The sequence below is a fragment of the Cryptomeria japonica genome, chromosome 9, assembly GCF_030272615.1.
Source record: "Cryptomeria japonica chromosome 9, Sugi_1.0, whole genome shotgun sequence".
Lineage (NCBI taxonomy): Eukaryota > Viridiplantae > Streptophyta > Pinopsida > Cupressales > Cupressaceae > Cryptomeria > Cryptomeria japonica.
In genome coordinates this window covers 629,987,660-630,013,977 of record NC_081413.1, presented here as the reverse complement: position 1 = coordinate 630,013,977, position 26,318 = coordinate 629,987,660, and positions in this window count along the sequence as shown.

The following is a 26,318-nucleotide window of genomic DNA, read 5'->3' as shown; positions in this document are numbered from 1 at the left end:
CTTTTGGAAGACTTTACTCCAAATTTGAGAAGTGACCTCCTCAAATGTAGGGAAAGGGGATAATTGGAGGATTTAGTCTAATTGATTACGATTAGATGGATTTTAGAAGAATTTAGGAAGAGGGTTAGGAGGCAAGTGGGAGATGTAGGAAAATGCCAGTGGGTGAGGGATAATAGGATTTAATTAAAATAAATTGCTTTATTTTAATTATGGTTGCAAGTGGAGGATTAAATAAATTAGATTTATTTATTTGGAGTGAACTATTTAATTAAAAGTAGTGAGAAGAGATTTAATTAAATAATATGATTTATTTAATTAAATGATATGAAGGGCTTAGTGAGTTTAAATAAATAAATTGAATAATTTATTTAATTAAATAGAATAAAGTGGATGATTTAATTAAATTAGATTTAACTAAATAGAGGAATGAGAATAAAATGAACATTAAATATTCATTTAGGAATATGGTCATTTTTATACATCTACATTTTGCCCCTCTTTGAAGCGACGTGTGTGCACTTGTTGATTCAAAGAAAATTGATGTGTCTTCAAAATTTGATTATGATCAGCGTGATGTCGATGTCAAGATTTTCATGTCATGCCCTAGATTTGATAAATGATATTGATAATACCCCCTTGGGAGATGAATCAAAAAAAATTGAAAATTTGATTTGATTTTGATAAATTTCATTGCATTTTAATGTTTTGTCTATGTTGAATGTGATAATTTGATTCATCTCCCGATAATGATGCTTGTTAGGGTTAGAAGTGAGACCACAAGCAATTTACATGTTCCACCACGTAACCCTAATTTCTATTTACCCTATAAAAAGGTGAAAAGTTATTTTATACATATCATTTATGCTTGTTGACTTTGGAGAAAGTGACATTTGGAGAGAAAGACAAAATGCCAGTTCCCTATGCTTCTCATTGATTCGAGCATGTTCGGAGGTATCAGAGGCCCACCACTTATGGACCACTAATAAGTCATCGGTTTTTGCTCCTTTTTGCTTTTCATTTTGTCATTTTTGATCATGTTTTTTTATTTTTTACCATGGAATTTAATGGTTTAGCGTGTAGGGTCTGCACTCTAGTGCATACGATAAAAAGGGTAGCACGTCTTGTGTTAGAAACTAGGGTAGCGCGTAGGTAGGTTAGGATACTACATCAAGGTTATTCAGCGCAACATGTTATCAGGCTAGCGCGTAGGGGGGGAAGGGTAGCGCATAGGTAAGACCTAGTGCATAGGGTCAACAATGGTTCTCATAGGTAGAACAGGCTAGCACGTAGGTGTAACCTAGTACATAGGGTAAAGTAGGCAGCACAAGGGTAGATTAGGATAGTGCATAGGATAATTTAGGTGGCGGAAGGCTAGAACAGGATAACACATAGGTGTAGTTTAGCGCATAGGGTGAAGTAGGTAGTGCATGGCGGTTGTTGGATAGCGCATAGCTAGCAGCTTAGCATGTAGGAAAAAGTGTTTAGCATGTCGACAGAAAATGTTGGGGTAAATAGGATTTTGCGAGGGATTGTGAGTGGAATGAAGATAGGTAGGGGTAAGTAGGTGTCTGCCAATTTTGTCAGGATGGGTGTGAGTCATTCTGCGTGCCTGTTGTGTGTTTGTTTTGATAAATTGTTCAATATGAATTCTGATATGGTGTGTTGATATAGATTTGATAGGTAACTTGATTTGATTTGCAATGTTTCAAGTTGATATGATCTGATGTTGATATGGATTTTTGATACGATGTGAATTTTGATATGGATTTTTATATGAAATTGATTTGATATTCAGTGTTTCAAGTTAATATGAGTGTGAAACTTGAGTTGTTTTTCAAGTTGATATGGATGTGAAACTTGAGTTGTTTTTCAAGTTGATATGAATGTGAAACTTGAGTTATTTTTCAAGTTGGTATGGATGTGAAACTTGAGTTGTTTTTCAAGTTGGTATGGATGTGAAACTTGAGTTGTTTTACAAGTTGATATGGATTTGATAAATAACTTGATTTGATTTTTCTTTGTTTCAAGTTGATGTGATCTGATGTTGATATGGATTTGATATAATTGGAAACTTGATTTGTTTTTCAAGTTGATATGAATTTGATGTTTTGATATGGATTTTTGGTATGATGGTGGAAATGATATTGGACATGTTTTGCTTGTGATAGGAGTGGCTTGGGGTTGTGCAGTCGCGAGAGCAATTTTTGAGACCATGTTCTTTGATACCATGATTGACATAGACAGATAGGGACATTATCGAGAGATGTGGCCTATCCTCTTTGTTAGAGATACCCCAGTATATCATTAACTGAGGTTTATTGACAACTTTGGTCGAGAGGTGGCATAGTGACACCAACACCTTTCATTTGGCCACAGGTGAGATTACAATGACACCTGAGGATTACTACCAAATTTTGTGGATTCTTGTGCTAGGTGCACTTTTGCCATATGAGCAGACTGAGGAGGGTGGTATAGAGGCTCTTCACCGGATATTACAGGATGATGATTTGTGGATATGAGATCCTGTGGCAGGAGTTTATTGATTTGGATTACGCTCCTCTACCATCAGTACTGGTAGGCTTCATAGGTGGTTTCTTATGTCCCGACCGTAGGTTGAAGGGACTGGTAGTGGGATGGGGATTGGTTTTGGAGGACATGGTGACACAAGGTCGCCGATTTGCATGGGGTTCAGCTATGTTGGCCCACATATACAAGGACTTGCATTAGGTGGTGTACTTGGGATATGGTAGTTTACTAGCTGGGGTGACATTGTTATAGGTGTGGGCGTGGGATCATATTCTCGCTCCGAGGCCACTAGCAGACAGAGACAAGCCTATTGGGTGTGCTTATGCCTATTACACAGAGGGATAGTTGTCCAGCGTAAGCTGGGCAAACTAGAGCATTGGAGGTGAGTGCTTGATGATATTGACACGGTTGTCTAGAGACCATATATGGATTGTGAGGTGTGGGTAGAGGATGGGATGGAGATGCCTTATGTCTACATGTCCCAATATTTAATAGGGCAGATGCCCTTTATTATTGAGAGATTCCTGCACAGCTGGGTTCATCTGCAGTATGGACGACAACCAAGGATTCCATAGGGAGCATGCTTGTATGCCCAATAGAGGTAGGATGTGCTAGAGTGGGGACCCATGATTGATAGCATTGCAGTGGTTGAAGAGTACATGCACCTAGCTGACCAGATCTAGGATTATGCCTACAGTATAGTGGATGAAGGCATGATAGAGGAGTTCTCATCACTCTTTGCGGTGCATGCTATGGCCAGGATATCAGATCCAATGGAGATGATTCCTAATTTTGATGATGATGAGGGTGAGTAGCCTGAGAGACTAGGGAGATGGGGAGAGGATGGAGAGGAGTTGGATGAGGGAGGTGGGGATGGGGGAGGTGATGACAGTAGAGATGGTGGAGGAGGTGGCTAAGGTCAACGTGGGGATAGAGGGAGAGGAGATCAAGGGAGAAGAGGTGACAAAGGGGTATGGGTGGAGAGAGTAGTGCGGCGGGCCGTGGAGGATAGAGGGAGGGGAGGTTTGGCTATTGGAGTGGGTAGTGGGTGAGTAGAGGAGGGTATAGCAGCGGTGGGAGGGACAAATGATTTTAGATGGTTTGTCCAGAGGAGGAGGTCAAATGTTTTACCCCCACTAGCACCAAGAACAGGGAGAGGGACAGCGGGTACCAATACACATGTACCCCTCCAAATTTGGATTCCTACCCACCGAGAGGATGCTTAGATTAGATCATTACAGTTGTCAATGTAGCATCTGCAAACACAGTTGTTGGTGCATCAATGATAGATTACGTAGTTGACTACTACGTGAGATATTCTGGAGAGGGCGGTAGCTGGTGGCTCTATGAGAGACACATTGAGGGAGATGCAGTACGCAGTCAAGGAGACTGAGTACTATAGGTAGTTGTATGAGGATTTTGTGCCTAGGGAGCACAGTGCTCCTAGTTTTACAGTGATGAGATCGAATCAATCCAGGCAAACCGGTTCGAGGACAGAGAGCAAAGGTGTGACTGGGCCGACTCGTCATGATCCACCTAGAGATCCAAGTGCTAGGACATCAATTGCGAGACCATCACCCTCAAGAGATAGTCATACCTGAGAGACCTTGTCTCCATTGTATTTTGATCATTGGTTGTATTTTGAGACAGACATGACATATTTTGTATATTTGATCATTATATATATATATATATATACGACACTGTTTTCTTTGATCCACATGTGATGTTTTTATGGATGATGCTTTCTATATGATTTTGATGATTCTATGATGATGATTCAATGCTTAGATAGATGCATGTGATTTGATATTTGATGGATAAAGATGCAATAATGCATGATGTGTGATATGTGAGATGTATCTTGTGAATGAGATGTATGATATGATATGTTGTTAGATGTATCTTGAAAATGAGATGTATGATATGATATCCTATGAGATGTATCTTGAAAATGAGATGTATGATATGATATGTTGTGAGATGTATCTTGAAAATGAGATGTATGATATGATATGCTGTGAGATGTATCTTGAAAATGAGATGTATGATATGATATGTTGTGAGATGTATCTTGTTAATTAGATGTATGATATGATATGTTGTGAGATGTATCTTGAAAATGAGATGTATGATATGATATGCAACTAATTGATAATGATATGCAATTAATTTGATCATCTTCATTCTTTCGTTTCTCAGTCTTGTATAGTCACATGTTATTGTTTTCTTTGTGTTTATCATCATTGAGCTATTGGGATATGTTGAAAATTTATATAAGAATAATGGTATAATTGAACCATAATGCCCTGAGAAAAATTTACATGATTTTTTATTTTTGCAAGATGGTACAAGCGTCAAGGTATAATTGAACCAAGATGACCTGAGTGCGGCTTGCATATAAATAGACAAGAGTAAATCATTTGTATGCACAAAGTGGAACCATGTCTTTAGTGATATGCTTTGAATCACGTCTCAAGACAAGTATTTGCAGAGTACAAGTGATCGCCTCACAAACAAAAAACTAAAAAATATTGGAGTCTTAAATACTTTCTCTAGCTTGATGCATTGTTGAGAAATTTTTAGAAGATCCAATAATTCAAAAAAAGTTCAAGTGCAAAAATAGTCAAAACTTCACGCAAGATGTAAACATTTTATACTTCAGAAAATCATCCATCAAGTGTTGTGAATCTGTTAAGTGTTTCAATGTTTTTTTCTTGTGTTTGTTGATTTGTTTGTTGGACATGATGCTCGTATTCTGTTGCAAGTTTTGACTTTAGGACTGAATGTTGATTAATGTTGCCCCTAGCTAAATTTTACCTCTTGATGTGGATATGTACAATGATTACCAAGCCATGGTGGGAGATGACGAAATGATATTCAAATAAACCAGGATAGTTACTACGCTAAGTATGTCCTGGATAATGCTATTTTGATAAAATGTTGGGCGATGGCCGGTAGTGCTTGATTGTGGATATAAAATCTTGAGAGTAATGATAGATAGAGGATATGTTCTCTCACAAGTAGCATCTATTTGCCAAGTTTTCACCACTTGTTTTTATTGTACCTTTTTGTTTGCTTTTTCTGATTTTTTTTTTTTTTTTATGTTTTTTATTTTTTATGATTTTTCCGTGCATTAGACTGCTCAAGTATAGTATTTCTTCAAATGGATGTTGTTGGTTGGTTCATCAAGCACATCTCCTTCTGAAGTTGTTAGCTAATAGGTGCCTGATCCATGGGCTGATATGATGACATAGGGACCCAACCAGTTAGGTTCAAACTTTCCTTTCTTTTCCCGATCCTGTTGATTTCTGGGATTTTCTTTAAGTACTAGATCACCGATTTTAAAAATTATAGAGATAACCTTATGGTTTTAGCTTTGGCACATGCGTTGTTGATATGCTTTGAGATGAGTATAGGCCTGTTGTCTCTTTTCATCTAGAAGTTATAGCTCTTTCATTCTGTTTACTCGATACTCTTCATCTGGAATGAGGCCCTTCAAAGATACTCTGAGAGATGGGATTTCTACCTCTAGGGGTAAAATTACTTCTGATCCATACACCAATGAATATGGTGTAGCTCCTATAGGTGTGCAAATGCTAGTTCTGTATGCCTAAAGTGCTAGATTGAGTTGCACGTACCAATCTTTTCCTGCATCATTCACTGTTTTCTTGAGGATTTTCAATATTGTTTTGTTAGATGCCTTGACTTGACCATTTCCCTATGGGTACTAAGGTGTAGAGAAATGATGTTGTATGTTAAATCATTCACATAGTTCTCATACATCCTAATTTTTGAAAGGTCACCCATTATCTATGATGATGGAACTTGGAATGCCATATCTACATATCAAATAATTAAGAATGAAAGAGGCAATTTGCTTTCTAGTTATTGTGGTCATGGGGACTGCTTCAATCCATTTGGTAAAGTATTATGTTGTAGTGATAATGAACTTGTGTCCATTTGAAGATGAAGGGTGTATTTCGCCGAATAAGTCCAACCCCCACTGGCAAAAAGGATAGGATGTTGTGAATGGCTACAGTTCTTGTGCTAGTGCATGTATAAGATTGCCATGGATTTGGTATTTAGGACATTTCTTTGCAAAATGGTAAGAATCCTTTTCCATTGTCGGCCAGTAGTATCCCATTCTTAGAAGTTTTTAAGCAAGAGTAGGACCACTTGAATGTGTGTCACAGATACCTTTGTGAAGCTCTTGTAAAGATGAGTCATATTCATTACGATCAAGGCAATGAAGAAGAGTACCATCTAGACCTTGATGGTAAAGAGTATCAGCAGTGAGGTTATAACGGGCAGCTTGTCAGATAAGGTTACATTTTTGGTTTCAAGATAGGTCAATGGGTAGGGTATTAGTTTTGAGATAGTCGTATATTGTTCCATATAATGGAGAGTCAAAACTGGTTAAGGCATAGATAACATGGGATGCAGAATTGCCATAGGTTGGGGAAAATAGTTGCTCTACCACAAACACGTAACAACTCTATTGTTCTCAAATTTGTAGCAGTGAAGTGATAGTAGCCATTGGATCAGTTGCTCTATTGTCCAACCTTGGTATTTGCCCGAAGGTGATGTGTACAAAATATTGTTTGAAATCATCCACCATTCATTTGTATGGTAGCAAATTATCATCTTTCATCTGATAGTCATCATTGATTTGATTTATGACTAGTTGTGAATCTCCATAGACTTTCAATTCTGTGATTCTCCATTCCATGACCATTTTGATGCTTCACCAGTGCCTCATATTCAACAATGTTATTTGTGCATGAAAACATGAGCCTATATGATCTTGGTATGGTGTGCCCGTCAGGAGTGATGAACAAAATGCCAACACCTGAGCCATGTTGAGTGTAAGAACCATAAAAGTATAGGGTCCATTGCTTGGTGGTCATAGTAAGAACATCCCTATCTGGAAATTTGATTTCCATTGGTTGTTTATCTGGTAATGGTGCATTGGCTGATTGATCTGCAATCACTTGTCCTTTGATAGCTTGACGTTCTGTGTAGTGGATATCAAATTCACTGAGAATCATTGCCCATTTAGCCAATCTGCCAGTGAGAGTTGCTTTGCTGAGCAAGTATTTGAGAGGGTCATTTTTTGCTACTAGCTTGATTGTGTGAGCTAGCATCTAGTGTCAGAAGTTTTGAGAAGCAAATACCACTATGAGACAAGCCTTCTCAATGAATGTATAATTGAGCTCGTATCCATTCAAAGTTCTACTGATGTAATAGATAGCTCTTTCTTTGCCTTCCTAAATTTCTTGAGCTAATAGTGCCCCCACTGATATGACTGTTGTCGATATGTAGAGAATAAGTGGCTTCCCTACTATTGGTGGTACTAGAACTGGTGGGTTCATTAGATATTGCTTGATTTGGTAGAATGATTCAGCACATTTGGCCTCCCATCTGAATGGTACATTTTTATGTAACAAATGATTGAATGGTAGACTTTTATCTGCTAGCTGAGTAATGAATCACCTGATTGACTGGAGTCATCCTTGCAAGGATCTAAGTTGACTGATGATCTTAGGTGGTAGCATCTCCATGATGGCATGTACCTTTGTTGGATCCACTTCAATGCCCTTTTCTGAGACTATGTAGCCTAATAATTTGCTTGATGTAACCCCAAAGATACACTTCTTAGGGTTGAGCCTGACTTGAAATTTCTCCAACCTTTCAAAAAAATTCTCTAATATGCCTAGATGTTCTGCTTGGGTAAATGATTTAGCTAGTAAATAATCCACATAGGCCTCCATGAAGTTATGCATCATGTCATGAAAGATCATTGCCATTGCTGGTTGATAAGTTGCCTCAGCATTCTTTAAGCCAAAAGGCATGACATTCCAACAATATGTTCCCCAAGGACAGGTAAATGTTGTTTTATCTTGATCCTTTGGAGCTATCTTGATTTGATTATAGCCAGAACAACCATCCATTAGTGATAACATTTCATGGCCTGGTGTGAGGTCTACAATTATGTCGATACTAGGCAAAGGAAAGTCATCTTTTGGACATCTAGTTTTGAAACTGGCACAATGTTAGAAATTCATTCTGCATAGTTTATAGGTTGAATAAATCCAACATCTAATAGTTTCTTCAGCTCAGCTTTGACCATGAGTGCTACATGTGGATTCATCTTTCTCAATTTTTGCTTAACTGGCTTAGCTCCTGGAGAAATAGATAAGTAATTCATGATTAAATGTGGATCATTCTTGGGCATATTTGCATATGACCAAGCAAAATTGATTTTCTTTTCTTTAAAGAATTTGATAAACTCTTGTTTTTCTACTTTTGTCAGAGATTCTACTAGGTGTATGTTTTTGGCTGCTTCTGTTGTACCAATGTTGATTGATTGAATGGGTTTAATCAATATGGGTGATTGCTCCTGAGAGTGCTCAAGAAGGGTGTCAAGTCTCCCATCTTTAGGTGCCTCAAAAAGGTTTTCACCCTCAGATGCGTCCTTTATTTTTACTTTTTTGTGATATAGTGCTGCCATTGACTGGTTTTCAGTAGTAGATCCTTTATTTCCATCATTTTTGCGACTGAGAGACTTGGTACTCCCCTGATTGCAAACGTCATTACTTTGTTTATTGGTAGAGTTTGTTTCCGGGTTTATGATACATAAGTAATGGATAATGGACTCATCATTTGGGAAAATTGGTATGTCATGATTTTCTGGTTCATCCCAATCTATGAGATCAGGAATGATGAGTGGTAAAGAGTCATTGGGGGGGTCGAAGCTCAACTGTTGTAAGTGATAGGATGGAGGTATCATCAAGGCTGGCTAGGATATTGAATAAGTTAATGATTTTTTTGAGGTCTTCGATGGTATCATCTTCCATGTAGACTTGCTCATAGTGTTGCTGCTCATTTTCCTTGGCGTCATAAATATTATGTGGACCAAATTCAAGTAATCTAGGCTCGGTGTCATGTTCTTCTTGAGAAATGGGTGTATGACTGGTGTTTTCAACAATATCTTCAGTAATATTTGAACATCTGCCCCATTCATATTCATTTGAATTAGTCTTAGAGGTATTATTCCAGATTCTTTCAGTGCTATGGACTAGTATGTTGTAGGGTGAGAACAGGTCTTTGATGATGGATACTAGTTTGACGGTCTTCTCAGATTTCATATCAGATCCTACTCTTTGCATTTGCTCATATATTGTCTCTTTTCGAGGAGTAATGATGTTGTCAAGGGATGATTCTGCTTTGTTTGAAATAGGTTCCTGAATATTGAGCACCTCTGCACAAGGTGTTTCTTCTTTTTGAATGGGCGACTCTTTGTGTTGTTTCTCTTTTTCCTGGTATTCACGTTCCTTGCGTATTATCTCTGCTAATTCAAATAGTGCCTCTTACCATGAGGCCTCCTCATATTTCTTCTTTGCCTTCCACTGGGGATTTTGATATTTATTTGGTGTCTTCTTTGGTGGTAGAGTGTGTTCGTAGCCCAATCCTATTTTGTCTTTAGAAAACTATGAAGGAGGATATATTGGTTCTGTGACACCTTCTTGATGCTTGTCGATAGGTCCTTTGCCATTATATCCCATTTGTTGCATAATGAAGTAGCCTTTTCCATACAAGTGTGTTGGTATAGAAACTTCCATAGTAGTTGCACTAACCTCTTCTTCATCCTTGTATAGCCAACTAAGGATGTCATTTTCCTCGGATTCATGAGCTAGTGAGCCTAGTTGAATAAATTTCCCATCAAACTTGGTGATGGGCTATGTTGCTTGATGTGTAGATGCTAAAGGTATCCCATGAGATTTAGGTGATACTGGTAAGTTGGTTAAACACAAGGGTTCCAAAGAGTATTCTCCCATGCCGTGTTCTTTGATTTTCATCTTCTATTTGAAATCCATAGATAAAGATTTAGGATTTTCTTGTTGAAGATCTGGTGCTGAGGAAGTTTGTTTTTCTCTGTTATGTGGAACCAAACTTTCTTGGGCTACCCCCATAGCATTACAATGTTGAAAAGGGTTATGATCCACTGAAATAGAAATTTTTTATCCATTGTATGGGAACTTAACACACTGGTGGTAAGTTGAGGTTACTACTTGCATGTCATGTATCCAAGGTCGACCCAATAAAATATTATATGTGAGGTCTATGTCTAAGACTTGGCACATAGTGTCCTTTTTTATCGGTCCCACTTGAATCGGCAATATCACGGTTCCCTTAGATGATCTTTCTTCATCATCATATGCTTTGATAGTGATATTTTGGCATGGATCAATATATTGCTTAGAGAAGCCTAATGCACAGATAATTTTTAAGGTATAGATATTGAGTCCAGCTCCTCCATCTATTAATACTCTTTTGACTCGATGTTTGTAGACCAAGACTTCAATGTGGAGTGGAGTATTGTGTGGATGGCTCAATGAAATATTATCCTGTTTAGAAAAGGTGAGATTATGAGGCCCTGTCATGTGAGCCACCATGGCTTGGAATTTGTTAGTATCCAGATCCTGAGGTACATTTGTTTCCAATAGTGCTTGTTCCAAGATGTCCTTGTGTTTTGGTGAAAGTTTTGGCAACTCAAGTATAGATATTTGAGTAGGAGTTTTGCATAGTTGACTGACCAGATCATAATGAATTTTGGGGATGGTGTTTTCTGCTGATTTATGCCCCTTCAAGATATATTTTTGAGCCTTGGTGGTAACATTGATTGATTCATGTTCACATTTGTCCTTGATTGTAACAACATTTACTTGATCATCATTGGTTGATATATGATTGATCATGTTATTGTATATGTGATTGATACAAGCTCCACATATATAATTTGATGTTGAAGCTCCATCCTTGTTATAGTTTGGAAGAGGATTCGTAAAGGCGCCATGGTCATCATTTGTCTTGAGACCATCGACTGTTAAATCACCTCTATCAATCATGTCTTGAATAATGTTTTTCAGTCTCAAGCAATCATTTGTTTGATGTCCTTTGTTTTGGTGAAAATCATTCCACCAAGATGGTTTGACTTGCGGTTCAAAGGTGTTGATTATTGGTAAGGAGATACTTTTGTTTGCCAAGAGTTCTCTAAATGCGGACTCCAATGATTTCCCTAATGGTGTGTAAATGTGTTTAGGAAAGTTGTTGGCGTTACCTCATGCGTTTGTATTAGGCCCTCGATTGGTGTTATTGTTTTGGGCATTGTTGGTGTTGTTTGTGTTGAGATGATCTTGATAGGTATTTGGTGCATAAGTGTTAGTGCCTTGGTTAGCACCTTTTGGATTTTTGGTAGACTGAGGATTGTCTGATAAAGCCAACACTGGTTGTTTGGACTTTACATCACTAGTTTCGTTTTCTCCTTCATTTCCAGTATTTTTGTTTCTGGTCCAGAACCTGGACTTGTCTAAGTTGTTGTTGTTGATTTGGTTATTATAATGAGAGTTGGATGAATTTTCGCTTCTTTGAAGAATTTCACTGTTCCTTTCTTGACACATGCCTCCTCTACTTGAATGCCATTTTCAATTAATTTGGCAAAAGATGGTATGCATTGGAGTTTGAGTATGTAACTCATCTCGCTATTCAAATTGTCAATGAAAATTTCCATCTTTTCCTTTTTAGGTACATCTTGAGGATATCTTGAGACCATTTGTCGCCAACATTGAAGGAATACCATGAATTTTTTGTTGTTCTTCTGTTTGGTATTGCAGACATCTAGCATGATGATGGCATGTTGAATGTTGTAGGAATATTGAGTGATAAATCTGTTGACTAATTCATCAAAGGATTTGACAGGAGGTTTGATTTTGGATAACCATTTCATCGTTTTCCCTCCCAAGCTTCTTAGGAATAATCTCATTAAATAAGTTTCATCATGAGAAAATTCGAGGCTCATGGTACAAAATTCTTGAACATGATCATGTGGATCTCTTTTCCCATCATATTTGTCAAATTTGGGAATGTCTGAATTTGGGGGAAAAGGTACCATGTTTAGCCTTTTGTCAAAAGGATAAGGACAAATTTCATTCAAGGAATACCGTATTGTTGATCCTTGTTGTATGTCTTGCATTTGTTTTTGCAGCATTTGCATTTGTTGTGTGAGAGCAACCAAGGGTGAATTTGTTTGCCGAGGGAGGAATTCTTCCTTCTCATTGTTTCTAGTTTGGAACGGTGTGTGTAGCGGTATGTTTTGCTCAGGGATGTTTTGCTTGGGTATGTTTTGCTCAGAGATGTTTTTCTTAGGATCACATGCATCTTCTTCTCTTTGTTGTTCTTGATAAGTATAGAGTCGAGACCTTGTTCTAAAAGAGTTTGTATCAAAGTCTTCTGGAATCCTAACTCCTTTGCTTGCAAGCATGAGTAGGTATTTTTCTTTGTCAGCCTCTATGAGTCTTTCCATAAGTCTTTGGATTGAGGCACTTTCTTGGCATTCTTGAAGGAGCTCTTCAGTAATTTCTGTGTCTTCTAGATTTGGATAGTTGAAGGGATTTGATAATCGTCACATCATGCTTGATTCTGGTTGTGTTTCTTTTTGTTTGTTTTGTTGAGAGCAAGTGATAACTCGCATCTAGTAGAAGCTCTTTGTGATGAAAGGAATGAATTCCTCTTCTATGTTTTGTTTAGGTGTTGGTGTCTCTACTCGAGGTGTATTGTAGGTGATGCAAACTTCTGGGAAGAAAGCCAAATTGATTTTTCCTCTGTGATTCAAGTGTTGGCTGAATTCCACTTTTTGACAAAATTCTCTACTCCTCAATGGTTCCTCATCAAATTTGTTTGTTTTGTCTTGAAGATACAAGCGCATATGACAGAGGAATGTTTGATGAGATTTGAAGAGTTGGTGATTGATGTATAAAAACCTATTCCGTTTAGCGAGTTTTTGAGAACTAGGTTGTTGTTTCCTCAACTTAGTGTTATGATAAATACTCTCTCTTCTCAGAATATAAGGATTAGTCATGCATAGGTGATCAATGGTTTCCTTTGATTTTTTTTTGGATTCAGATATCTTGTTTTGGAAACTTAAGTTTTAGTTTTATCAAATGAAGGTTTAGATGCCCCCTCATGACAAAGTGCATCAAATGTTATGGAATAAGAGCTTTCCAGATATGGAAACTTGATTTGACAACTTTGAGTTTGAAACAAGTATGTTTTTGGGATAAAATCTGTTTGATTGAAGGACCTCTTGATACGTGTGATGGTGTTACCCGATTCTGATAGGAAAGATGTGCTTTATCTTTTGACTAGTTTTTGGCTTTTGACAACTTCGTTCTTAAAGAAATCTTGCCTTTGGAGTAGTCTTGATACTCTGATTTTGATTTTCTATCTAATGGAGTCTGAGTAAGGAAAAAGGGTTTCCTAAATTGTTTTTAAAATTTTCAAAAAAAAGTTTCTATTTTGCTCTCTGTTTTCTCAGTTTTGGCTATGCTCTAAGCCAGAAACCCAATGTGCTAACAATTATTATCAACGCGCTAGAGAATGATCTCAAAGTGCTAAGTGTATATGGTGAAAATGGATAACAATAACAACAATATTGAAAGGCTAAATGAATCCAACCACTAAACCCTAGCCTAACAATGAACAAGGATCCACCATAACATATGAAGATTACCTAAGACAATGTAAATAAAACAAAATCACAAAGATTATACCATCACATGTCCAATAGGGTTTTGATCTCCATTCTTCCTATCTCCATTGATCTTGCTTGATATATTTGCTCTCAGATTTTTATATGCACAAGAGCTCAACAAAAAACGGAATGTGGTTGCAAGTAGGATCGTAGTGTAGTCAAGTCTTCAAGATTAGTCATTAGGGTTTGATAATGAAGGAAGCATCTCCTTAAATAGAAGACACAATATGAAATGGAGGGTTAAGATTGAGAGGTGTAAAAAGAGAGGTCGGCTAGGATTAGAGGGTAGGTAGAAGAAATAGTAAAATAATGAAAGAGGTAGGTAGTGTAGGAATTAAGAGATGAATGACATGTGTCATGTGTAGAAAAGGATAATGAATTAATTAAATAAATAAAGATTTATTTAATTAATAGAGGAAATAGGATAATTAAATAAATAAAAATATTTATTTAATTTGGAAAGATAATTTAAATAAATAAATGTATTTATTTAAATGAGAAATAAGGCTAGAAGAGGATAAATGAATTAATTAAATAAATAAAAATTTATTTAATTAATAGAAGAATTAGGCTTAGATAATTAAATAAATAAAATATTTATTTAATTAGTCATGACAATTTTGGGTGTCTACATTTTGCCCCTCTTTGAGACAATGCGGCTTGTCACGTTGTTTCAAAGAAGATAAGATGAACTGATACAGAGTTGCCCCAGAATGAGAATGATATGCCCCCTCGAGAGATTAGATGAAAAAGGCTGAAAAGATTGCAGACAATCTCTCGATAAGAAAGAAAGGCTAGAATGGATTGACTGGAATAAAGTGACAAAGTCACAGGATGAAGAAGACTGACTCGGGAAATGAAGGCGAGGGCTAGGGTAGGCTATAAGATAGACCACGGGGGAAAATGCATCCTCATTGTCATCTACACCCTCACGAGATCACAGTGCAGAGCGAGAAAAAGAGCAGCAGCAGTCAGCAGCGATGGCTTTCGTGCACAGATTCGACTGCGTGCACCGGTTTCAGAGACCAGCAGAGGCAGGAGAGCCGGTAAGTACCACCAAACCTCCTCGTACTTTGACGCTTTTGGTTTTTTGTCATTAATGCATGCTAGGTAGCAATAAATGCACTTAGGAATAGGGCACAAAAAAGTGCAAAAACGTGCAACCGCGTCTATGTCCGCCAGGCGTGTCTATGTCGGTGAAAGGCGCGTATGCATCTGGAACCGCGTTTGTGCCTGATGCGGGCGCGTCTACGTTGTTTAGGCACGTTTATGTCCAGAAGGCGCGTCTGTGTTTTGTAGGCGCGCTTGTGCAGTCAAGAGGCACGTTTGTGAGTTAGAAACGCGTTTATGCCAAAAAATGCATGGTTTTGGTCTTCTAGGTCAAATCGACAGTTCTGTGATGAACATACACTGTCGATTGGATAAGCTGCTGAGAGGATACACTCAAGCAGGTCCTCTAGGAAGACTAGGATAGATCAAGGCATTTTGTGACGAACAGGGAGCACCAAGATAGAGTACTTTGTGAGGAACAGGGAGTACCCAAAGTATGAGCAGCACTTTGTGATGAACAGGGAGTGCAAAATGTGAGTAACACTTTATGATGAACAGGGAATGTCACACACGTAGTACTTTGTGATGAACAAGGAGCACTACTAGGATAAATAGCAACACTTTGTGATGAACAGTGAGCATCACTAGGATAGATAACCATATGCATTTAGATAGCAAGTAGCATTTTGTGATGAACAGTGAATGCCACGATGACTGACATGATTGATTGTTTTGACTGCAGGAGTATTTGCCCATGTTAGAGTCACGGGAGAGATTCCCGTCTACACAGAGATTGCAACCGGAGTTGTCATTTGAGGACAGAGTTGCCATCAAGGAGATGGGATTGAGACACGTGTTGTATGTGCCTGATTTTCGGGCGAACATGGGACTGCTCACTGCGCTGGCGGAGAGATGGCACTCTGAGACATGTACATTCCACTTGCCAATGGGGGAGATGACAGTGACCCTCGAGGATGTTTATAGGATCTTACATATACCAATCGATGGAAAGCTGATCCCATACGATCAAGAGGGAGATAGAGAGGCTTTGAGATGTGTGTTCCAGGATCTCGGACTAGAGATGAGAGCAGGGCATGTGGCATGGGATACCATGACCGCGACAGGTTTAGCTTTGCCAGCTGTGATCGGAGGAGCCATCAGTGGGTTCTTATGTCCGGACAGAGTGACGCGGGGGTTGGCAGTGGGCTGGGGAGGAGCACTGGAGATATTGGTGACTCAGCACACCAGATATGCATGGGGTCCATGTGTTTTGGCACACCTGTATTATGAGCTGCATCAGTTCGGCTACCATGGATCAGTGGGATTGGGTTGCGGAGTGACACTGCTACAGGTGTGGGCATACGAGCATCTGCCTATCACACAGCTGATACACTTCAGAGGCAGAGGTCACAGACGGAGTTTTGTGCATCTTTATGATATAATTACTTCACAACCTCGGATTGGCAGGTTAGAGCACTGGAGGCGTGTGATAGATGACATTGATGTAGTCATTTGGAGGCCGTACCTGGGGTGCGAGGAGTGGGAGGATGACGCCGTGGAGCTGCCTTATACCTTCAGGAGAAGATATCTGATTGGATGGACGCCCTACATATTGGAGAGACAGCTGGTGGATAGGGTAGGCAGACAGTTTGGCAGGATCCAGAGGATGCCATGAGGCTCAGGTATGTATGCCCGCACAGTGAGGGATCAGGCGCAGTTCGGGCCATTATTGTCATATGATCAGGCTGTCACATAGCTGGCAGAGATGATGCCCCTACCCTGGGATATGTGGCCAGAGATTGAGGATGTAGGTATGGATGCAGAGTACTCCGCATATTGGGCAGAGCATCCGTTCCCACGGTTGATAGATCCAGGAGAGCTACTGGAGGGAGAGGTAGGAGGAGATGATGATGATGATAGTGGGGGTGATGGAGGCCGAGGCCGACGGAGGTGGAGGGGAGTAGTGGGGGAGAGGAGGGTGACACCTCGGAGGGAGGGTGGACAGGAGGGACAGGCCCAGGTGGTGAGGGGTCACAGTGGATTGCCCCTGCAGGTACCAGCAGCACAGGGTCCTAGAGAACAGGGATCGAGACAGGGACAGGTACAGGGACAGGTGCCAGTACAGGCACAGGTGTAGGGTCAGAGATAGGTGCAGGTACCTAGGCATGCACAGAGACAGGTACCCGTGCAGGCACCAGGACAGGTACAAAGACATGCACAGGGGTAGGTATAGGGGCAGGCACCCAGAGAAGGAGAGCCACAGGCAGAGGCTGAGGGGGCTGATCCAGAGGAGGATGAGCTGATTGAGCTCAAGGAGATCTACCAGGGCTAGGCAGATGAGATCCAGGATTTGGAGCGGGAGAGGGACCAACTCAGGATCAGGCTCAGGGATACTGAGCGGGAGAGGGACCAAGCTATCCAGTGCTATACTGAGGCTGAGACAGCGCTGAGGGCAGGGAGACAGGAGGTGGAGGACGCAGGGGCAGGCTACGCATATGTCTTGCGAGCCGAAGAGGAGATAGGTTACTGGAGGGACCTGTATTATGGAGCCATGCCAGCAGATCAGCGGGCAAGGAGCTTCCATAGACCATCGTGTATAGTGACGGCTATGGGAGGGAGTCGGAGGAGGTAGGCATCTAGTGGTGGGTTCATGGGTCCTCCACCACCACCAGACAGGCAGGGTGATCCTAGAGCAGGTCCATCTATAGCTCAGATTCCGTCGAGGCCAGGTGGCTCCGAGGGAGGGAATTCATCATAGCCATAGAGGGCTCCCTTGTATCAGTATATGTACCATTTTTGTATTGTAGACACCTATGGGTGATTGTAGCCATATGATTTTTGACATCATTGTATCATGACACTTTTGATTTTATATATATGAGATGATTCATTTTTGCGGCAGCTATATGCATGTGTACCTTATGTGATGAGATGTTTTTATGTGATGCTTATGATATGGATGCAATGCAATATTTTTGTTCTTTTATGTTTTATATGTGATGCATGATGCAAATGTGAATGTATGTAATGCAGATGAATATGATAATGCAAATGTAAATTGTGCTAACAAGTGTTGTGTGCAGGATGTGATGTCTATATGTATGTATGAAATGCTTATATGTGGTAATGCAGGTGCAAACTACATGAAATGCAAATGTTTTTGGTGTGTCATTATACTCAGTCATGTGATAGAAATCTACGCGGACTCAAGAAGGACGATGGAAGTCAATCAAGAAAGGGGGATGAAAGATAGAAGATATGAAAGTGAAAGAGCTTCTTGTGCGTTATCATCATTGAGCTTTATTGTGGCAAGTAGGTTATGACAATCAAGGCATATGTTTGACCCAGAAAGTCATTGTACCCGTTTGCATGGAGATAAGACAGTCACAAATAAGGAATGCCCCAGTTCATACTAGACTCACAGTGTCCTCATATCCTTGGGCAAGTCATAGCATTACTAAGAGACAATCCACAGACAGCAAATGCAAATAGGTGACGATGCCCCATCCTCGCCTTTCTAGTCAAAGACATCCTGGAGATAGAATCTCTAGTCACAGACATCCTGGAAAAGCTAAAAGACATGTCACCAAAAATCAAAAGAAAACCAAGACTCGACACCAACATCCACTGTAGTCCTCAAGTTTAGTGTCTCTTGTCACTTGTATAAGTCATGTTTGATTGTGGTCACAATGTTCACTTTCACAAAAAGGATAGATAGCACTGAACCATATGTTGTCTGAGTCTGCTGAAAGATTTGATTTTGTTGAAGCCCCTTGTTGCTGCTGTGTCTCATCTGAAACTGACTGAATCCATGAAACTAATACTTTATTGCGGAGAAGATGAAACTTTATTGCGGATTGTGCGCGAATAGACTAAAGGAAGCTGGAAGAAACTGCACCCCTCGAAACATGTGATGTTCTTAGTTCCACACCCATCACTAGACGTAGGAATTGGCCGTAGTCACAGATAGGATCTGATTTATTATGGATGGAAAGGGAGTAAAAAAGGGGGGTTTATTATGAATGGCTAGCCAATCTTAGGTAGATCAATAACAAGCCATGATGGGAATGGGTAAGTTTATTGTGAGTGAATAGGTTGTGCATGTGTGCAAAGTGAAGTGATGAAAGTGAATCCTGAAGGAGGGAGGAGCAAAGTCGCTACGCATGGTGCTGGTGACCCAGTTTTCACCATGGTGCTTGCCCAGGGCGCCACCGAAGTGGTTTTCACCGTTGGACGAAATTATTTCTCTTTACTTTTTTTGATTTTTCAATTTTTTTTGTGTCACAAGGTGCCTATTTGCCAGGTTTTCACCAAGTAACGATTTTTTTTTGTTTTTATATTTTTTTTGTATTTTTGAATTTTTTGATTTTTTTGTATTTTTGAATTAGGATATTCCAAAGAGCTATGTGTAGAACCTGTGAAGGTGCATGCTGTTGGTAGGATCTTCCAAAAGTTCCCCTTCTGTAGTTGAGAGCTGATATGCCCCAGATCCATAGGCTGCTGTAATGATGTAAGGACCAAGCCAGTTTGGTTCGAACTTGCCCTTCTTCTCTCTGTCTTGCTAATTCTTGGGGTTTTCTCTGAGGAATAAGTCACCTACCTCAAATGTGCGAGGCTTGACTTTGTGATTGTAGCTACGGCTCATTCGTTGTTGGTAAGCCTTGAGATGATTAAAAGTAGTTCGTCTTCGTTCATCTAGCAATTCTAGTTCTTGTAAGCAAGAGACCCTGTAATCTTCATCGTTGATGATGTTTTGCAAAGAGATCCGTAAAGAAAGTAACTCGACCTCAATAGGCAAGAAGGCTTCAGCGCCATAGACAAGTGAGTAGGGTGAAGCTCCTGTAGGTGTGCAAACACTTGTACGGTAGGCCCAAAGTGCAGGATTGAGTTGGATATGCCAGTTACGGCCAGCGTCATCGACTGTCTTTTTGAGGATTTTAAGAATTGTTTTGTTAGACGCCTCAGCTTGGCCATTACCTTGGGGGTAATATGGTGTGGAGAAACGATGGGAAATATGGAAGCGGTCATAGAGTTCATGAACATCCTGATTTTTGAAGGGACGCCCGTTATCAATGATAATGGAATTGGGAATACCATATCGGCAAATGATGTAGTTCAGGATGAAGGTAGCAATTTGTTTCCCAGTGACTTGTGTGAGAGGCATGGCTTCAATCCACTTTGTGAAATACTCTGTGGCTGTGATAATGAATTTATGACCATTGGAGGAAGGAGGGTGAATCTTGCCTATGAGATCGAGTCCCCACTGACAAAAAGGCCAAGGAGATGCAAGTGGTTGTAGTTCTTGTGCTGGTGCATGTATGAGGTCTCCATGAATTTGACATTGCTTACATTTCTTGAAAAACTGATATGAGTCTTTTTCCATAGTGGGCCAGTAATATCCAGTCCTGATGAGTTTCTTGGCTAAGGTAGGACCACTGGTATGCGGACCACATATCCCTTCATGCACTTCACGTAACGCCATCTGAGCTTTGTCGCTTTCTAAACATCTAAGAAGAGTGCCATCTAGACCTCATCGGTATAAGATATCAGCTAGAATGACATATCGAGAGGATTGGCGAATGAACGTGCAGCGTTGGTTATTTGATAGATCAGGAGGTAAGATATTGTCGCGAAGATATGTGAATATGGAACCATATAACTGGGATTTGGGACCCACAACGCATATCATTTCAGTAGGAGTGATCTCGTATGAGGGAATCAACAAGTTGTCTACCAGGAACTCATAGCAGGTCTCATTTTGCGATAGATCAATTAATGAAGCAATTGTAGCCATGGCATCTGCGGCATGATTCTGCTCTCTTGGTATCTGCTCAAAATCTATCTTTGTGAAATGTTGTTTCAAATCATCTACCAGTTGTTTGTAAGGCATTAGTTTTTCATCTTTTGTTTGGTAATCATCAGTTGCTTGGCAGATGACAAGTTGAGAATCCCCATAAACACGAAGTTCCTGGATCTTCCACTAAACTGCAATTCTAAATCCAGTTGTTAATGCCTCATATTCCGCTATATTGTTAGTGCAAGGAAATGATAAGCGGTATGATTTTGGTATAGAATCACCTTGATGAGTTATAAAGAGAATACCAGCTCCTGCCCCATGCTGTGTGTATGAGCCGTCAAAGTATAATTGCCATGGCTTTGCCTATGATATTGTTAAAATGGATTCATCTGGAAATTCTGAATTTAGAGGAGCATCATCTATCATGGGGGCATCTGCCAATTGATCCACGATTGCTTGTCCTTTTATTGCTTTTCTGTCCACATACTCGATGTCGAATTCACTCAGGATCATTACCCATTTAGCCAGTCGCCCAGTAAGTGTAGCTTTGTTGAGAAGATATTTTAATGGATCAATTCTTGCAATCAACTTAGTCTTATGAGTGAGCATATAATGTCATAATTTCTGTGAAGCAAAGACCACAGCGAGACGTGCACGCTCGATTGGTGTGTAGTTTAGCTCATATCCCACCAATGTGCGACTGATATAGTATACTGCTTTTTCCTTGTCGTCAGCTATTTGTTGTGCTAGGAGTGCCCCCAGTGCTGTTGGAGTAGCTGATATGTATAGTAACAAAGGCTGATCTGGAATTGGTGGCATCAAAACTGGCGGATTCAAAAGATAGTCTTTGAGCGTCTGAAAAGCTTGTTGACAGTTATCATCCCATTTGAACTTGATATTTTTATGTAGCAGGTGCTGAAAAGGATTACACTTATCTGCAAGTTGTGCTATGAATCTTCGTATAGACTGGAGTCTCCCTTGTAAGGATCGAAGTTGACTGATATTTCTGGGTGGCGGCATGTCCAAGATAGCCTTGACTTTTGCTGGATCGGCTTCGATTCCTCTTTTAGACACAATGAATCCTAGGAGCTTCCCGGAGGTTACTCCAAAGACACATTTCTTGGGGTTTAATCTTACCTTGTATTTTTCCAACCAATCAAAGATGACTGAAAGTATGTCCAAATGTATATCTCTGTCTACTGATTTACCCAAAAGATCATCAACATAATCTTCCACGATTATGTGCATGAGATCATGAAAGATAGTGGTCATTTCTCTTTGATATGTAGCGCCTGCATTTTTCAGCCCAAAGGGCATGACATTCCAATAGAAAGTTCCCCACAGACAAGTGAATGAAGTTTTGTGTTGGTCCTCGGGTGCAATCTTGATTTGATTATAACCAGAAAATCCATCCATTAAAGATAACATTTCGTGACCTGCTGTGAGATCAACGATCAAGTCGATATTTGGTAATGGGAAGTCATCTTTCAGACAAGCTTTGTTGATGTCTCTAAAATCTATACATATTCTGATGCTGCGATCTGGTTTACTGAGAGGTACTAAGTTGGAGATCCATTCGGGATAATCAATTGGGCGTATGAATCCAACATCCAATAATTTCTCTAGTTCTGCTTTGACTAGTAATGCCACTTGTGGATGCATTTTCCTTAATTTCTATTTCACTGGCTTTGCCCCCGGTTTGACTGTCAAATGATGCATTACCAAATCTGGATCTAGTCCAGGCATATCAGCGTATGACCATGCAAATTTGATTCGTCGTTCTTTGAAGAAGCTTATGAATTTTGCCCTTTCGGACTCTGTCAATGATTGAGCCAGGAATATGTTGTGTGGAACCTCTTCTATACCAATGTTTGTCTTGATAGTCTCCTCTACCAACATGGATGATTTTTCCTCATATGATGCTGGGAGAATGTCGAGCCTTCCATCTTCGGGTGCCTCAGAGAGGTTTTCACCCTCAGATACGTCCTTTCTTTTTACTTTTTTGGGATCAGATAGCGCCACAGTGTGGTTTTCGCCATAAGATCCTTGTTTTGTTCTTATTTTCACATTTTTGCGACTGGAAGGTCCGACACCCTCACTGAAATATGCCATATTGTTGAGTTCTATGGTGTATCCTTCTTTGTGGTCCCCAAGGGGAAGATCATCTCGTATGCCAAGATAGTCAATAATAGCTTCGTCATTTTGAAATGTATCAAATTGTGCTAGTCCTTCATAATCCGAGTCAATGAGTTGGGGGTGAACAAGGGGAAGATCTTTAATGTTTTCGGAATTTGCAGGGCGAAGAGTGAAGATGTGGTTATATTCAGGTATATTGAGGCAGTCGTCGAGGTCATCGATGGCACTCTCCTCATCAGTTTCGATCGCAGGCGAATCCAAATTGTCGTCACTAGTAGCGCTTTCCGGGACAGGTGTCCTCATCCTACGTGATTTCGACCTAAGACCTTGAAACAAAGACTGTGTGGAATCCTTATGGGTTGGTTCTTGACCAACTCTGAACTTTTTATAAAATTCCTCTTCTTCTGTGGGTTCATCTGGCTCTCTGAATGTCTCGGTGAGCTCATAATCACTGGAGGATTTGTCTGAACCCCATTCCCATTCGTTGGAATCTATGGAATAGTAATCTTCTTGTTGAACTTTGGCAATTTTGATTTGTGATGTTGCTTCTGTCCTTTTAGTGTGGATCTTGGAAGTCAGAAAACCAAGTCCCTTTGAGCGTTCTCTTCTTACAGTCAATGCAGGTTGTAAAGGCTCCATGATGCCTTCTTTGCGTAACCCAAGAGGGCTTTTTCCATCATACCCAAATCTTTGTAGAATCTTGAAGCCTTTGCCATAGTTCTCACAGGGTATATTAATCTGATCATGTGTGTCCTCTTCAATGTCTTTGTAGAGCATTTTGTATAAATTTTCCTCTTCTAGTTCACCCCATCTTTGAAAGGTAGTAGGATCCCATTTGAGTATCATGATGGATATTTGCTTGTTAGGATATGGCCTTCCATATTCTTTTGGAGAGCTCATGACTTGTCATAAATACATGGTCTGATTCAAAGTGTATTCTCCCATGCCTTTGTCTTGAAATTTGCCTTTAAGTTCACCTTGTTTTGATGTTGAAGGTTTCAATGACTTAGGGTCAATGTATGTCGAAGGAGCAGCCTCACGATTGCTGGGAATGATAGTCTCATTATGTGATCTCAAGTTATTGCAATATATGAACGGATTAGGATCACCGTTAACTGTTACCTCAACCCCATTATGAGGAAACTTAATGCATTGATGATATGTTGATGGGACTGCCCTCATTTCATGAATCCAAGGACGTCCTAGCAATATGTTGTATGTGAGATCCAGATCTAGGACTTGACAAACCACATCCTTTGTGACTGGCCCAACTCTGAGAGGTAAAATGACTGTACCCTTGGATGAACGCTCTTCATCATCATATGCTTTGATGGTAATTTTGTTTTTAGAATTCACAGCCTTGTCAGAATATCCCAATTGTTTAATGGTGCTCAATGTACAAATGTTTAGACCAGCTCCTCCATCTATCAGGACTCGCTTTATTCGATGTTTATGTATGAAGGCTTCAACATGTAAAGGTGCATTATGTGGCTGACTTACGGAGGTGTCATCAGCTTCTGTGAATGTAAGGGAATGTGGAATGGAAAGGTATCCCACCATGGCTTGAAACTGGTCCACATTTAGATTAGTAGGAACAGCAGTGTCTCTCAAGATTTTGTTAAGGATAGCTTTATGAGTAGGGGATATACGTAAGAGCTCAAGGATGGAGATGAGTGCGGGTGTCTTCCCTAACTGTTCTACAAGGTCATACTCAGGCTTGGTTGATGAGGAAGTGGTATTCTTAGTGGAGGCACCTGGCAACGTAATCTTACCTCGACGGGTTGTAACATGACATTCAGAGGTAGGTTCGGAAGAAGATCCAACACCTCTTAGGACAATCTTAGGTCGCTGAGGAGGATTCTCAGGATTTTTGTTCTTGATGGTAATAGTAGAGATATGATTGTCCATTGAGATGTGATTGATAGTAGAATCATAATTATAAGGTGCTCTAGTATAGTTGGCTTGATCATCTGTGACTTTGCCTTTTCCTTTGTCATGTTTTGGGAATGGTTCCTATTAGATGAGTGTCCCTCAATCTCAATGTCACCTCTATCAATGAGATCTTGCACAATGTTCTTCAATCGATGGCAATTCCCTGTCTTATGACCCTTGCTCTTATGAAATTCACAATACTCATCATCATTCCACCAATTTGGTTTGACCTTTGGTTCATATGGAGGAAAATCTAGAACTATAATCACTTTGTTTGCCACAAGCTTTTTGAATACTGATTCAAGTGGTTCTCCCAATGGAGTGTACTTCCTTCATGGTCTAGAAGTTGTTTGAGTGTTCACTTGATTGTTTGTAGAACTCGATCCAGAAAAGATGAACTTGGGTCTCACTGTATTGGCATCAACAACACCATCATTAACTGTGTTCTTGTTCTTATTCCAAAATCTTGGCTTGTCTTTTCCTTTAAAGTCCTCTTTTTTTTCTTTGAATATCTTAATGACTCCTTGTTCAATCAAGACCTTTTCTGTTGCTAAGCCCTTTTCAATAACATCCTTGAAGGTGGACAAACAAGCTTTCCTTAGATCATAGCCAATATCCTTGTTAACGTTTTGAGTGAACATTTCTACCATTTGTTTCTATGGGATTTCGTAAGAGCATCTGCTAGCTAGATTTCTCCATCTTTGTAAAAATGTTGCAAAAGTTTCTCCCTCCTTTTGCGTAGTATTGCACAAGGTAGTGACTGAGACATCTGTTTCTATATTGTAAGAGAAATGCTGAATGAATGCCTCTACTAAGTCACCCCATGACTTAATACCAGGAGGTAATTGAGAGAACCATTCCATGGCTTGATCGTCTAAGCTCTGTGGGAACAACCTCATCAAGTATGTTTCTTCTGCCGCTACCTCAATGCATGCTGTGAAAAATTGTCTTATGTGTGCCTTGGGGTCACCTTTTCCTCTATACTTGTCAAATTTTGGCGTCACAAAGTGTGCAGGAAATGGAGGCATTGGAATGCTCTTATCAAAGGGATAAGGACATATGTCTCTCATAGTGTATGTTGGTTTTGGTGTACTCATGTCCTCCATTTTCTTTTGTAAATATCTTATTTGTTGCTCCAAATTGTTTTTAGGTGGTGATTGATTTCTTGTAGCATACCCCGTGTTTGAGACACCCATTTGAGGAGGAGCTTGTTGCATGTATGGATGATACTGATCGTAAACATGTCCATATGGAGGTCTATATTGATGTGGCATATAGGGAGCA